Below are 15,299 nucleotides of genomic sequence, written 5' to 3'. Positions count from 1 at the left end.
GGGAGGGGAGGAGGAAGGGGCACCAGGCACGGCGGGGGGGGTAAGGCTCTCTCGAAGCAGCCCTGCTGCTGCTCCCAGAGGGGCCTGTAGGTCCACAGGAGGGGCCGTCGTGTGCCCAGGACAGCAGGACCCAGCTGGGGGATCCTTGGGGACTCCCTCCTGAGCCCCCCATGTTGAGTGCAGCTCCGATGTCTCCTGTTCCAGAGGCTGGGGCAACCTGGGCTCAAAGCTGCCCGGCCAGTGAGAGCCGCCCACCCGTGCAGACAGGAGCCCCCACCTCCACCAGCCTGATCTCCGAGAGGGTCAGAGCTGTCTTCTTGCTGTTCTATTTTTCTTTATGCCCGCAGCAGTGAGAGCAGCTGCAGTACATCAAGGCCTTCCTTGCTGTGCTGTGCTATCTAATTTAATCCTCACGGACACCCTGTGACTCTGGTAATATTACCATCTGCACTTTCCAGGTACGAAGACCAAGACTCAGACAGGTGAAGAAATTGCCCCTGCTGGCCCAGCGGTTGATGCCAAGCCAGAGCACAGAAGAGCAGCTTCCACATCTCGAGAAAGGCTTGTCATTACATCAACAGAGCAGTGTGGGGAAAGACGTCAGAGGGGTCTGCAGCCACTTTCCCAGGCGAGACTGCCCAGCCTTATTGCAGAGACAGAGGGCTGCAGGTGGTTGAACAGCGGGCTGGAATAACACGATAATGCATTACTTGAACACACAACATCAAGTCTCATTCCATTTGGGCTTCACTGGGAGGAACTGTTAAATTCCAAGGAAGTGTTTCATCTGGACAGAAGACAGTGGTTCCTGCGAAGTCTCCCTCCATGGAGGGAAAGGGTTCGGAAGAACCCCGGTGGGCAGGTGGGCAGGCGGGCGGCACAGTTCCTGGTCACACGGTCCTCCGTCCTATGCAGATGTGAGCTCTGCTCTGACTCCTCCACAGCCTCGCTCCTCTGCTTCCCTGAAGAGCTGGCTACTAACCACACTGAAAACCTCTCACAAAGCCCACCGGAGATGCAGGAGGGTCAGGTGGAGAGTGTGCTGCATGTCCAGGAAGCAAGCAGCCCCCTGCAAACTGTGCCCAGACCAACACCTGCTCCCACCTGCCCCAGCCTCGCAGGCCCTGGGCTCCCTCAGCCAGCACCCTGATCTGGGGTAACAGGGTGTTGTTTGCCTCCTTTGGAGCCTTCCTAAGGGGTTCGCATAGGGCACACTCTCTGTGTCTGGCTCCTGGGTTCGTTGTGAGCCCCATGAGGGTGGCCCTGACTGTGGGGGACCCAGCCTGCCTCGCTCACCCTGTCTACAGTTGGTGGGCACACCAGTGGCCCCAGCCGTGCGTCTGTGTGGCCACGAACGTTCTAGCACTGGGACGTGCTGCTCCATGGCGAGGTGCACTCGGAAGCACGTGTTGCTAGGCGACGTCGTTGTCCTGTGAGCGGCGAGGAGCACTTACACAAACTAAGACCATGATGACGTTGCTAGGTGACCCAGGCTTGTGGGGCCACAGCGACATCCGCGCCCCGTCGTTGACAAGCTGTTGCTATGGCGTGGATTTGGTGAACCTCTGCGCACATTTATGCTGGGCAGATCTTGGGTTAGTAGACCCTGGCCAACACTCCCATCCCTGCCAAACTGGCTCGGCGGTCAGGAGCCCTGTGCTGTCTGTCCTGGCGGATGGTCGGAAGCTTTCATCTCTTCACGCTGCCCAGTTGTGGGCCGCGACGCGCTGTGTGAGTTCCATGATGGCCGACGGCGTGAGCCCCGTTAGCTGTGTTTACTGAGCACTCACGTGAACGTCTTCAAGGCTTCCTGCTTGCTTTGTGGTGTTCCTGCCCTGTCCTGCTAACTCAGGAGCTCCGCGTAGACACCACCGGCACACGTCCTTTGAACTGGGCTGCACGCGTGTGCTGCGGACACCCTCGCCTTTCTGTTGTGGTCATCACACATGGAGTTTTACTCGTATCCGAAACTCGGGGATATTGCAGCTGCCGCTCTGTACGTCGCTGTCCAGGGCAGCTCACCGACCATGCTATTCTCCCCGTGTTTTCCTCCTCTCTCATGTTTGCGTGTACATCTGGGGTAATTTCCTTTTGCCTGACTACTTTCCCTTTAGCCTGCCTCTCAGTCTGCAGCTGTCAGAGACGAATTCTCTGGCCTCTTGCTTGTCTGTGCAGTCTGTGTTTCACTTGCACCTTGACGGACACTTCTGCTAGGGTAGCACAGGGTTCAGGTGGCCACACCCTTCTTTTCCCTGTCCTCTGCCTCACCCCACCCCTTCTGCTGGCTGCGGGCCACGCCCTGCTGTCCCCTGCACGCCTGCTGGCTGGAGAGGGCCCTGCACAGCAGAGTCAACAGGGCCTGGACTCAAGGGCAGCAGTCTTGACAATGCCCATTGTTTGTCGAAACTTTAGATTAGCCTTACTCTGCAGAATTTCTCTTTGTGAAGTCACTCTTTGTTTTTTTCTTTTACCAGTCCTGTAACTTCTAAGAAACCCCCTCCTTAAGTGGTTATGAAGTTAATTCTGAGTCAACTAGTCCTGGGAAAGGGAACAAAGGGACGAGATTTTGTCCCTGGGACTCCTAACCAGTCATCTTCAATTTTTCAGATCCCACAACACCTGAAGAACTTCAAATAACATTAATGTTTGGGCTAAGCACTTGCCAATCCTGCTCTCCAGTGAAAAAATTCAACTTACGTAGAGATGAAACGTTTACCTGAATGACTACAGGCCAGACCAGGAGCCAGGAGGTCATTGGTAATCTCAGGAATGTTCCAACTAACAAAAAATCCTCAAAGATGTACAACTTAGCAGAGTGTGGTGGTGTACATCTATTATCTCGACTATTTAGGAGGCTGAGACAGGAGGATTATAAGGTTGAGCTCAGCCTGAGCAACTTAGCGAGAACCTGTCTCAAAATAAAAGAGCAAAAAGGGCTGTAGAGGTAACTCAGTGGTAGAGCACCCCTGAGTCCAATTCCTGGCACTGCAAAAACAAAACAAAACAACACCAAGCGAGGGGCTCTCACAGTGACTTGGCCACCTATGGTGGCTTGGCTCCCTGTGGCTGGCAGAGGGACGACCTTGCTGAGGAAGCTGCCCTTTCCAGGGAGTGGTTTAGAAGGTGCTCAGAGACCAAGGCTTAAGGAAAGCCGCAGGGAGGTGAACTTCCAATAGCAGGTGGCTTGTGGGGAAGCAGCTGGTTAATGCACCCAGCTCGAGGCCACACAGCCCTTGCCAATGTGGCGGCCGTGCTTTGGACGCGCAGCCGTGCCCGTTCGGGAGCCGTGGTGTTTGGACGGGCGGTGGCAGTGTGCACCGCGAGGTGCCCGAGCGACCCTCAGGCATGCAGAGCCGCTGAGGGACAACGGCCGCCTTTCACCACAATGGTGCCTGCCGGTGCCTGCTGGTGAGTCAGTGTTCCTTGGTTTGTCCACATTTTCTGAATTTTTAAGCAGTGACTCTGTGCTTTGTGGCTGCTTTCAGCAATGACTCCACACAGGGAATGCATGGCCTCAGGCGCTGAGCCCGGCACCAGCTGGGGGGAGGGCTGCTCCTCGGAAGCGCCTGCTCCCTGCTGCCGCCTTCCATCCCAGCCAGGTGCCCAGGTCCAGCCCCGGCAGAGAGTGCACCCACTGTGGGTGCACAGCAGGACCAGGGCACCGGTGAACCTCAGTAAAAGTGGAGGCCCAGGGGGGCTTGCACCCTGGCCAGAGTGGGAGACTGAGACGCCTCTGGCACTGTAACTCCAATTGTTTTAAAGTATATTCAGGTGAGTGCCTTGGCTTTCCTGGGGCGCACAGGTCTCTCTGCCCCATGGGTCTCCTTTTGCCTGTTGGACTTGGAAGAGGCCCTGAAGGGTGTGGGGGCCACGTGTGTGTGCATGTATATACAAGTGTGTGTACATGAGTCTGTGTACACGCTTGTGCTGATGGTAGCAATGGCTCACCCAGTCTGGGTTGGTCTCAGGGACCCCTTCACCCAGCTGTGGGTGCCCGCCGTCCTAGCCTTTGAGGTTCTCAAGCTGTGGCAGCTTTTCCGGTGGCAGAAGAGAGGGAGTGAGCGTTCAGTGGCTGCAGTCTCCCAAACCCTGGGGCCAGGTGTCTGCAGATGTGGGGAAGCCCTGAGGGGAGATAAGGGCAACAAAAATCAAACAGGACCTCCGTGGGAGTCCAAGGGGTTTGGGGCCTTTTGCCGGGGTGGTGGGGCTGCAGGGCGGTGTGAGCAGAGGGAGGCAGAGAGCGCCCCTTCCACTCCCGCGGGGGAATCGCCAGGGCCCGTGGCAGGGCCTGCATGGGCCTATCTATCTCCAAGCCCAGGCTTCCGGGAGTAACTGGGGCGATTTCTGGTCAGAAGAACTCAACCCTCGGGAGCTTGGGGTCAGTGCCCTGAGGTGCACACCCACCTCCTGTGCTCCCCTGTGGCAGTGCCTGGGTCTCAGGCCCGCGACACAAGAGTTGAGCAGGAATTCAGAATTAGCTTGAAAAATAGATGTGGTGCAGTTTAGGTGTGCCTCCGTTGATACAGGAGAACAGTATCGATAACAAGGGAAATGATACAGAGGCGAGTGGACAGTGCAGGTTTGACAGATGTAGTTGTGGCATAAATAACCCAGCAGCACCAGCCCATGCCTGGGTGGGACTGAGGCAGGAGGGTGCATCCCCAAAGAGGAGAGCTACTTTTGCCCACGGGGCTCCCAGGGCGAAGGGCAGAGGTGAGGACCACGCCCTGCATTTTCTATTTCCCAATGCAGAAGACAGGAAGAAAATTCCAGGAGACCGAACAATGAGAGAGGAGGCCCTCCGAGGGCCAAGACCAGAGCGGCCCGACCCTACCCGTGGGGTGGTGCGGGGTCAGCCGTGGGCTCAGGATATCAGGGGAAAGGCCTGGGCCTGCGGTGCACCGTGCCGAGCAGCCCTGCAGGCGTGAGCGCACCCTGCCAGGATCCCTTTGGGGCACCCAAAGCCACACGAAGCTCGGCTCACAAAGGGGGGCCCTGTCAGGAGGAAGGACCGAGTGTGAAGCAGGTCACCTGGGTCGCTCGGGCGAATGCTTGCTGCCAGGCCGGGTGAGGTGAGTCACCAAAGGCAGGTAGGTGGGCGCAGCGCGGGGTGTGAGACGCAGTCCAGTTCCTGGTCCGTCCGGGATGAATCTGGTGCCCTGGAACGTGGATGGGCAAACTGCACCCATCTTTACCATCTCTGGCCAGCTGCAGCCCACATCGGGGTCCCTCAGTTAAGAGTGCAGGTTGGAGGCAGGCGGCCGCTCAGAGCCAGCCACCCCACCCTCAGCCAAATCCCGCCAATCTCTGATTCAGTCCAAAAATTGCCATGACGTGCTCAGGCTGTATTCCTTTTTGTTGTTGTTTATTTTGAGTCAGGGTCTTGCTGTGGAGTTCAGGCTGGCCTTGAACTCACGGTGACCCTCCTGCCTCAGCCTCGGGAGTGCTGGGATTCCAGGAGTGCGCCACCACGCCCGGCTCCTGAGGCTGTGCTCTTGTGAACGCTTTGCCACTGTAGACCTGGAGTTTTGCCGGAGGGTCTGGTGAACAGCTGAGGTGTGATCCGCAAACATGGCGAATGTTTACATTTTAAAAATGTATTACAGTGAAAGACGCATAGCCACACTCCCCTCAGGATCTCACTTTGGGAAGCAGCTCACCCCTTCCTGAGCGCCTTTAGTTGTGCTACTGTGTCTACTTTAATGTCCTGAATTGGTTAGAAATGTTGACCGTCGAGGTCATTTTGTTTGTTTGTTTGGTTGGTTTTTTTCCAGTACCGGAAATCGAACTCATGACCTCCCGCTTGCCAGGTAGGCGCTGTGCCGCTGAGCTAAATCCCAGCCCTCTCTTCGAGGTCCTTTTGACTTTGGGGGAGCCAGAAGTCGCATGGTGCTGGTTCAGTGAGCGAGGCGGCGGAGGAGGCAGCCTCGTGTTTTTGAGCTGCCTTCCCAGCGGGCAGCACTGGGCAGTGGTGTTTGCCGTGTTTTTCATCACACCTGGTAGACACATTCAGGAAAGAGGACTCCAGAGCGGCTTCCGACAGGGGCGAGAAGGACGGGGAACACATGCCCTGCGAGGGCAGCGGTTGGAGGGGGACTGATGGCAATGGCGCTTTACTGCAACAAATTTTTAAAATGCACATTCATTGTGTGTTCTGATCCCGCCTCCTTTTGGAAAAGGCCGCTCCTTACTATGTAGCAGATTACCTTCCCCTTACTCCGTGACCGTCTCAGTGAGGGTTTGCTTTGCAGTTCAGTGCCTCTGTCTCCTGCCTTTCTGAGGGCTGCACTAGCTCCCAGCTGCCTGGACGCAGAGAGCTCAGGCCTACCCTGTGGGGCCTGGTGTGCAGTGGCCCCTCTGCCTATTGGTTCTGTCTGTTTTACGCAGCGGCGGGGAAGGGCCTTGGTGGCGGTGCAGCTGCGTCCAGCCAGCGTCCCTGTGCTGTGAGACCGCTGGGTCAGAGAGGATGCCAGGAGGACGGGACGCATGCTCAGAAGGAAGCCAGACTGCGCAAAGGCTCTCAGACCTGGAAGCCCTGAGGGCAGTGGCAGAGAAAAATGTGCAAGCGAGCAGGTTACAGATCGGTGGGGTACTGTGAACCTTTCTTCCACACACAGACCTGAAGCCTAGATGACATACTTTCCCAAAAATGAGATGTAAAATACCACAGTTGGCTGCAGCGGCTGTGCGTGGCTGGGGGCTGTCAGGTGGGAACCGAATCTCTGGTGTTCAGAGGTGAGGACAGGAGGTGAAGTCGCCGCTGAGCCTGTGACTCACCCTCGTGGCTTCACGGAGGAGGAAGAGTCCAGGGACACAGCCGGCTCCTCCACGCTGCCCGGTGCTGCCTCAGCCTCCCTCAGCCAGGTGCAGAGAGCTGGAGACCCAGCGGTGTAAATGTCGTTTCTTTACAAGTTCCCAGCCCCTCGTGATTCAGAAAATGCACTGAGGCTTTGGCGCTGGAAGACACAGAGACTCGAGTAGGTTGGAAGTACTAAGACGACGCCTCTCCAAAGACCAAACCAAACCGCGCAGGCTGCATTCTTGCCCCACAGATAGTTTTACTGTTTCTACCAAACTGAAGGAATGCTTAGTTCCTTTCTTGTACAGACTGTCTCAGAAAACAGGAGGCAAAACAAGCACATAAACGTGGCCGGCTCATTTTACGAGGCTAGGACAGGCCTGGCGTTTGAAATTGGAGCCGCGCAGTGCGAAGCAAGAGATTTGCCCAATGCCGTCCCAGGCGAAGGCTGGCGCACAGCTTCCCCGTGATGGCCTAGAGGCTGGGGCCTGCTGCTGCCCTTTGTCTTGCAGGACGCCTGTGGCCCTGCTCAGGCCTGGTGGCTGGACGGCTCCCAGGGGCTCGGCCTTCCGCCTCCCTGCTCCAAGGTCCTTGAGGGACTCCTCCCTGCTCTGGGTCTGCAGGGAGGGGCTCTGGAAGTTTCTGAGCAAATCTGAGAGCAGGGTAGATGTACACGGAAGATGCGAATCGGCACAGACCCTCAAGCGCTCCACACCCCGGTTCCCTCCTGCCCCTCCCGGGCCCTCCAGGGTCCCCCCCCACCTCTGTCCTCTGCTAAGGGACCCTGGAGTGGCGTCATCATCAGCTAGTGCCCTTTCTTCACTCCCTTTCTGACTTTACACTTCCTGTCCCAGGACACTGCCCGCCCCATGCCCCGTGTGGCCCCCCCATGATTCTCCAGACCCAGATGATTTCTCAGATTTGGCTTGACGTGGGGAGGCCGGGCTGGGTGTTTTGTAGGAAGTCCCTGCCGTGGGACTGGCGGCACTGGGGTGAGGGCCACAGAGGCAGAGCGCGTTCCCACCCACGACTTCCCGGTGCAGGCTGTGACCCCGATGGTCACCATGGACATTGACCTCGGTCCCTGCTGGCTGGCATCTGTCAGGTGTCCCACTGCGAGGTCCCCACGCCCTTTCCAGGCTGCGCTGCGGCAGCGGCCAGCACCCCACTTCCTGAGGGGGCTCCCACGTAGATGACTCGGGCTCCTCCTGCTCTGGAGATGGGCCTGCTCCACTTGCTCACTTACTTATCCTCACTGGTGCGGTGCACTCCGATCCTACACTTGGAGCCCCCGTCCCACACTCCAGCTGGGTCACTGCCAGCTCCTCCTCTCCCTGCCCCCTGCGCCCTCTGACGCCCCACCCTGTGGGCCCTGAGCGTCCTCACTTCCTGGCTCCCAGGGGCTCCAGGATGATGTGTGCACTTCCTGCCCCAGCCCCACACACATCTCCAGGTCCCTCGAGCTGGAGAGTCCTGTGCGACCCCAAGCCTGGGTGCTGGGCGCTGGGTGCTGGGCGCTGGGTGCTGGGCGCTGGGCGCTGCTGGGCTGTTGCTTCCTGGCTCTGTGCTGGTGGAGCGGGGAGGCGTGTGTGTGTGTGTGTGCGTGTGCGTGTGTGTTTGTGTGTGCACGCTGTGGTCGGGATGGGATCTTCCCTCCCTGTAAGTTGTTTGCTTGGGGATTTCATTACACCATCGGACAGTGACTGACACGTGGGCCCCTGGGGCATGACCCTGGGCAGGGATAAGTGTGGCTCTCCAGGACCCCAGGCCTCTGTCAGGAGAGCAAGGTGCTGTGGAGCACCCCACGGTGTGCCCTGCCCTGCACGTGGCTGTTCACCTCCCTGTTTCTCCACCGTGTTGTGATGCAGCCACAGGCTCGTCTCACACGCTGCCCAGCGGCTGCCCAGCGGCTGCCCAGGGCTGAGTGAGCGCAGAGGTCCAGCCTCCGGAACTGTGAGTCCGTGAACTTCTTTCCTTTATGAAGTGCTCAGCCTTGGGCATTCTGTGACTGCAACAGGAGCTGGCCTGGGGCAGCAGCGTGCACACTCAGCCTGCGGGGACTCAGCTACGCGGTTGCACACGTGGCCATCTGCGCCTGCTTCAGACCAGCATGAGCTGGCGGTGGCGTCTCTGCTTCTAGTCCAGCCCAGTCCTTGGTCACTTGGAGCCCAAACCGCCTGCCTCTGTTTACCTGGTTGCGGAATCCTGTACCCATGGGGAGCAGCCTCAGGGCCGTCAGCTTGCACCCTGGGGAGACACAGTGCACCCGTGTGCTCTTTTTGCTTTTCGTTCTAGTCTTTAGCTTTCAGTTCCTGCTCCTCCCAAAGTGACCGAGGGTAGCTGCACCGCTGTGTGCAGGGAGCCTCTCACTTCCTGGCCTCTTCCTGTGGCTCAGGATGGACCCGCGTGGGGGTGCACGCTCTGCCGAGCCATTGAGTGACATGCTCTTTGTCCTCGGTTTATCCCCTGGGACGCACATTGATCGATTCTGAATCTGCACCTTCCCTGAGTTCCTGGGTGAACCCCCAGGGGTCCCAGCAGGAAGGAAGGGATTCGCACTCCAGGCAAGGCCTGGTCTCCGGGTCCCAAGGAGGCGGAAGCAGAAGAGCACCTGGGCCTGGGCAAAGGCGCAGTGGCAAGGAAGTGGGGCGCGGGGGGCTTGGTGTGCAGGGCAGGAGGGCCTGTGCCTTCCCGCAGTGAGCGAGCTCACCCGCCGTTGTCTGCAGGCCACTTGGCAGCTGGGGCACGCACCCGCATGGAGTGGAAAGCACCAGCCTGCAAGCCCGAGGGAGGCACAACTCGGTGCAGTCCTTGTCATGCACGTGTGCGTGTGTGTAGGTGTGTGTGAGTGTGCACAGGGAAATCAGTGAGTGCAACCAGACAGGCCAGGGGTTTGGGAAGGAGCAAAGACAGGCTCCCTGCCCGCAGGCTCTGGGGTCCGCAGAGCGGCCAGGGCAGCACTGGCTGGGTGGGGGTGACGCTTGCACAGCTCCGCTGCTCCCTCTGCGGGTAGAGGTGGGAGAGGAGGAGGGCCGGGCAGGCCCCTGTCACGCCCGGTGACCTCAGTCCTGAGGCTCCTGTGCAGCCCTGGGGGGCAGCGTTTGCAGACAGCTGCACATCCCTGCTCACCCCAAGGCCCGCTGTGGGGACAGAGCCCTCCCCTTTGCGGAGAGGGAGTCAGGTCTGAGAGGCAGCGGTTTTCCAAGTGTGAGCTGTGGGACTTGAACCCAGATCCCCATGCACCTGAGCCCTTGGCCTCGCTCCTGCCCCTGAGTGATTCTGGGTCAGTGGGGCCTCTGTTTACCGGGGGCTGCCTCAATGGGCCCTTTGTGGAGAGGACCAGGACACTTCTGGGAGAAGCAGGGTGCCCCAGGAGTGACTCCAGGACCCAGGGTAGCTGGACCCCACCCCACACACAGGGTGACGCCATCTGCTGTCCTGGGGTGGCTCGTGCCCCCGTGCCCCGGGGGCTGGGCTGAGCTGCTGCAGAGTCTGCGCCCCTCAGCAGCAGTGCCCAGGAACCTGTGCTCTGCTCAGGACTGCAGGGTGGGCCCGGTCTCCTCTGTCCGCAGGGGTCCCAGGGGCCTATGCAGGCGGAGACACTGCCTGCCTCCTGACAGGCAGAGAGCTGCAGGGCGGCCCCACACCTTCCTGGGAGCAGGGAGGACCTTGAGGGTCTCCGTACCTCAGCACTGTGCATGTCTACATGCATGAGAATGCGTGTGCATGCATGTGCACCAGGAGCACGCTTCCCGAGCTCCTGCCGGCATAAGGGCGGCTCCCCGAAGGCTGCAGGGCCCCTGTGGGCTGGACCCTCCCATGGCTGCTGTGGCCTCCACTCACTCCTGGCCTCTGCAGGACGCGCTCCAGTCACAGCATCTCTGCCCCCAGTTCTGAGGCCGGGTCCCTTCCCTCCGCACGAGGCCGAGGCCCTAGTGGATGAGGCCCCACACTGACGCCCTCTCCCCCACGCACTGCTGAACACCCTGCCTCCGCATGCGGCCACGTCGGGACCAGACTTCGGGGCAGCAGGTGCTGAGCTTTCCCTGCCTACCACCAAAGGCCGTGGGACACCGTATGACCAGGAAGAACACAGCACACAGATGTGATCACAGTTTCATGTGACAAGGGGCCTTTGGATGACAGACCCACAGTGCCAGATGAACCAGCCACGTCCAGCCTGGGTTCCGCGAGCTGTGCAGAACGGTGACTGCACGCAGGGTGTGCTCTGGGGCCCAGCAAGGCCGTCCGCTTCGACTCCTCCCTCCCGCAGCGGGGCAGGACCCGTCTGGAACGGGGTCTTAGGAGCGGCAAGCAGCCAGAGCGGGTCAGGATTTCTCTGTGGCCGCCCCTCACAGGAAGAGAGGGGAGCTGGCCTTGTATTTTGGGTTTCACGGCTGGTTTGAGGAAAAGCAGATTCCGGGATCTGCCTTGGGAAGAGGAGCTCTGGTCTCCCAGAGAAAGGGGGGCGAGGGAGGGAGGACAGGGAGGGGGCTGGAGAGATGGCCTCGGGGTCTCACTCTGGGGCTCCAGCCAAGCCCCCCAAACACTGCCCTGGGGAACACATGGGTTGCAGCTGCGCCCAGGGCGATGGTGTGCTTTCTGCTGGAGAGGAGGGTAGAACTGCTGTGCGCTACTTCTGCTGTGGCGTGGCCTCGGTTGCGTATACATTTAGAGCCCAGAGATTGCGGGGTCCCCGCTCCTCGGGGGGAGCCCTCCTGTCCTGTCCCCGCCCGCAGCTGGCCCGGCTGGCCTTCCTCACCTCCAGCCCAGACCCGGAGGTCTCTGCTGCCTTTGCTCCCCAGGATCTGTGTGGGTCTGGGTCTAGACACACACACACACACACACACACACACACACACCCCTCCTCAGTCACTGCCCCTCCCTCTATCCCTCCCTTCCCTTTTTTCTCAGGTTTTTAGTACTGGGGATTGAACCCAAGGTCTTCACGTGAGCTACATCCCTAGGTTTTTTATGTTTTGAGACCGGGTCTCTATAAGTCACTAAGGTTCCCGGGCTGGCAATCTTTCTGCCTCAGCCTCCAGAGTGCTGGGATTCCAGTTTTCCCAGGGTGCCTGCTGTCCCCTTTGTCAAGGGCTCTGAGCCCTGCCTAGGGCGCCCCTCGTGGGAGTGGTGGGCTGAGCCCCCGCTGGGGACCGCCTGGCTGTGCTCTGGGCCTCTGCACGGGGGGGGCGCTGGCTGTCACCACCAGGGGGCAGCGTGTGCTGCCCGGCGCCCTGGGCGTCCTGCGGATTCCTTCCCTGGAGCCCAGGACTTTGGGACTCTGCTCAGTGCTGGGAGGTCCCGGCCGCTCCCCGTGCACGGGCGCGGATCTGTCCTCCCCACGGTCAGAGCACAGGTCAGGCCGGAGCCGAGCCCTCTCATCCCAGCAGCCACGCCAGGGGCTTTCGTCGCCCCAGGCCCCAACCCTGCGGCGATGGACGGGGCCGCTCCCCAGCCCAGCCGCGGCCCTGCTTCTGTCTGTGGACATCTGTGGCGCTGCTGGCTTTCGTCCAGCTCGTGTCCTTGGGTCCCTGCTGGCTGAGTCACAGCCCTGTGCTGATGGACTGCACGTCCCTCATCCACCCTCCCACATGCGGGCGCTTGAACGGTGCTGCCGGAACCGGGTGTGTGCACGCCTGTCCACGTAACCCTAACCTTCCACTGCGGCCACTCTGTGCAGCCCTCCCAGCCGCGTGGCCTGGCTCCAGGGCCTCTGTGTCCTTACTAACATCTGTCTTTTTTTTTTTGACAGCAGCCATTCTGGTGCCTGTAAGGTGACAGCGGAAGTTTTAATTTCCGTGAGGATGTGAAGTTTTTGATGTCTGGAGTTCTATCTTTCATCTGTCTGAAAAGCTTGGTCGTCCCATGTTCCACGGCACCGTGCAAAGGATGAAGATCGCTCGGAGACCACAGCCGACTGAAACTCCAGGAAGGCCAGAGGGGCTGACCTCCACCGAGACCCCTCAGCACGAGAGTCCCATGAGGACAGCCCCTGACAGAGCTTCTGCAGCTTTTTATTGTGCAGGAATTCATGCAAGCATGGGAGGACGGGATGGTCAGGGTGGTCTGGTACATGCCTGACCTGAGGGCCAGTCTACGTGACAACTTGGAGGATGGGGAGGAGAGGACCAGGGCAGCACTGCTCGAGCCCACTGTGCACGTCAGGGCCACTCTCTGTCGTACGCGTGTGGGTGTGAGCAAGTGTGCACTGCCACGTGTCCACCACCGTGGCGTCACACGGAGTCATCTCATGCCTGAGCTCCTCTGTGCTGTGTTCATTCACCCCTGCTCCCGCCCCGCTCTTGCAGCCTCCACGTCAGCGGGTCCCCAGTGCCCCAGGGCTGCCATCACGCAGAGTGGCTTCCTTTGGACAGCCTCTTCTGCCTGCCACGCCCTTGGAGCTCACTCTGTCCACCTTCTCACGGCCTCGACTGTCGCCAACATGGTCGAAGGCTCCCCGCTCGCCTCCTCCTCCTTCAGAGGTGCAGCCATCTCGGCACGGCCTGTGTCCTTGGCTCAGTCTGAGCATGGTGAGTGTCTAAGGCATGATGACCTCATGGCCGCCTGGCTGGGGACAGGATGTGGAGGATGTAGCCCCAACCACCCAGGAGACATGAAGCCCCCGAGGGCATGAGAAGATGGCGGGAAAGCAGGGAGCAAGGAGCTGGTGCCTCTCACAGACCCCAGGCCCTGTGCACGCTCACCCACCAGCCTGAGGGGCAGCGGCCATGCAGCCTCCTTGAGACCTAAGCGCCGGCTCCAGGCTCAGGATGGTGCCAGGGTTTGCTGCAGAGAGCATGCGGTGGGGGAGGCAGAGCCGGGGCACAGAGCTCTGCACCTGGTCCCGGCTGTGCCACAAGACGCCACTTCATACGGAAGCTGTGCTCAGGGCTGGTGTGGGACAGAGGACAGGGAGTCACGTCCTTTCTAACCCTGCTGCCACCTCTGGGCACCCACACGGGGCCCACTGCTGCACGGCAGGTCCCCCGCGTTGGTGGCTTCTGTGAGGTGGCGTCGGGGTGGCTGGCTGGAGCTGGGCAGCCCCTCGTGTGGTTGTGTTCTGGACGGGGTGTCAGGACATGGTCCCAGTGCCTGACTCACGCCGGCTTCTCTGGTGTGGCCTCTGCTGAGGCTGCCCGCTGTCCTCGTGTGGCACGGGCCCCTGCGTGTCCCCCAACCACATTAGCAGCCCACACTGGGACACCTCACTGCTCTGGGGCTGTCCCATCAGCAGGGACCACAGCTGCATCGGGAGCTGGGGGCAGCAGAAACAACCGAATGCTTCAGATCAGCTGAAGACTGCAGGACACAAGCGTGGATCTGGCTGACAGGGCTGCAGCCGGCCGCAGCTGTCGCCGCTGTGACTGCCCCCAGAGACCCCGGCAGTTTTTCCTGCAGTTGCTCAGGAAGATGTAAATAGATACAGCCATTAGCGTCACGTGTGCTGCACCTTGGCTCCTGGCTCTGGGATGTGCCCGCACCTGCAGTGTCACCTGAGAGGCCAGGTGCGATCCGGCCAGCTGAGGTCACCTTGTCCCAGCCCTTGAGCGCGCCTTCTGTCTGGCCCAAACCGCCGGGACCTGACCACGCCACTGCCACGGGGCTATGCTTGTGTCCCTGAGGCCCCCACATCGACACCCTGTGTGGTCCTGGCTCTGTCGCCTGCCGCTTCCTCCTGCCTCAGCTCACCTGGGGGCCAGACTTGCTCCAGAGCAGCCGAGAGGGCACCCACAGAACTCCAGAGCCAGGACTAGGCAGCTCAGAAGGAGGTGGGGCCGTGGTAGGGGCACGAGTGACTGGACGGTCCCTAGACATTGAAGCAAAGGGGCGCAGCGTGAATAAACGACAGAGAGTGTTTCAAGGTAAAGATGAAAAATGTGAAAATGGCTGAGTGAGGTGGTGCACACGGCCGTGCCAGCACTCTGGGAGGCTGAGGCAGGAGGATTGAAAGTTTGAGCCCAGCCTGGGCAACTTAGTGAGAGCTTGTCCCAAAATAAAAAATAAGGGGAGGGATACAGCTCAGTGTGAAGGCCCTGGGTTCAATTCCCAGTACAAAGGGAACAGAGAAAGGAGAACCATTCAAGAGAAAGTGGAAGCGGACCGCTGAGAAGGAGGTCTGAGGCTCTTTCTCAGGGAGGGGTGAGCTCGCTGGGGGTTCAGCCTGGGGCTCAAACCCGCTGCTCGGAGAGCTGACCTGGCTTGCGCTTCAGGGGCTGGGGGGGGGGGGGGGTCGGGGGAGGCCTCCTCCCCAGCAGGGGGAGGCACCGGCAGGAGGCCGCTGTGTCTCGGGGAAGGTGCAGCGCGAGGAGGGGCTGGGGACCAGGGCTGGGGCCGGGGGCCCGGAGGGTGGGGCTGGGCAACGGACAGGGACGGTGGTGGCGACGGGGCGGTGGGGGGCGAGGCCGGGGACAGGGCCGGGGAGGGCCCGGGGAAGGAGATGGGGGCCGATGGACCCGCACAAGGCAGGCGGCGGCGGCACGGCGGCAGCTCGGCCGCG

At 60.4% G+C, this 15,299-nt stretch overlaps 1 long non-coding RNA gene across 4 annotated transcripts in view; it reads left to right on the top strand.

Annotated features, from left to right (window-relative positions):
- LOC102025510 overlaps positions 1-15,299 on the top strand; it is a 25,816-nt gene that overhangs the window by 3,358 nt on the left and 7,159 nt on the right. Inside the window, exons 2-5 of one of the 4 annotated variants that reach the window (XR_001232097.1) lie at positions 459-2,080; positions 2,608-2,757; positions 6,388-12,426; positions 12,555-14,664. This is a non-coding gene — a long non-coding RNA (uncharacterized LOC102025510). Of the gene's footprint in view, positions 1-458; positions 2,758-6,387; positions 12,427-12,554; positions 14,665-15,299 lie in introns of all 4 variants that reach the window. The other 3 variants (XR_001232096.1, XR_264807.2, XR_001232098.1) reach the window with 3 other exon arrangements.

Source organism: Chinchilla lanigera, unplaced genomic scaffold (genome assembly GCF_000276665.1).
Source record: "Chinchilla lanigera isolate Chin_1 unplaced genomic scaffold, ChiLan1.0 scaffold00137, whole genome shotgun sequence".
Lineage (NCBI taxonomy): Eukaryota > Metazoa > Chordata > Mammalia > Rodentia > Chinchillidae > Chinchilla > Chinchilla lanigera.
This window is presented reverse-complemented; position numbering and strand designations above follow the sequence as displayed.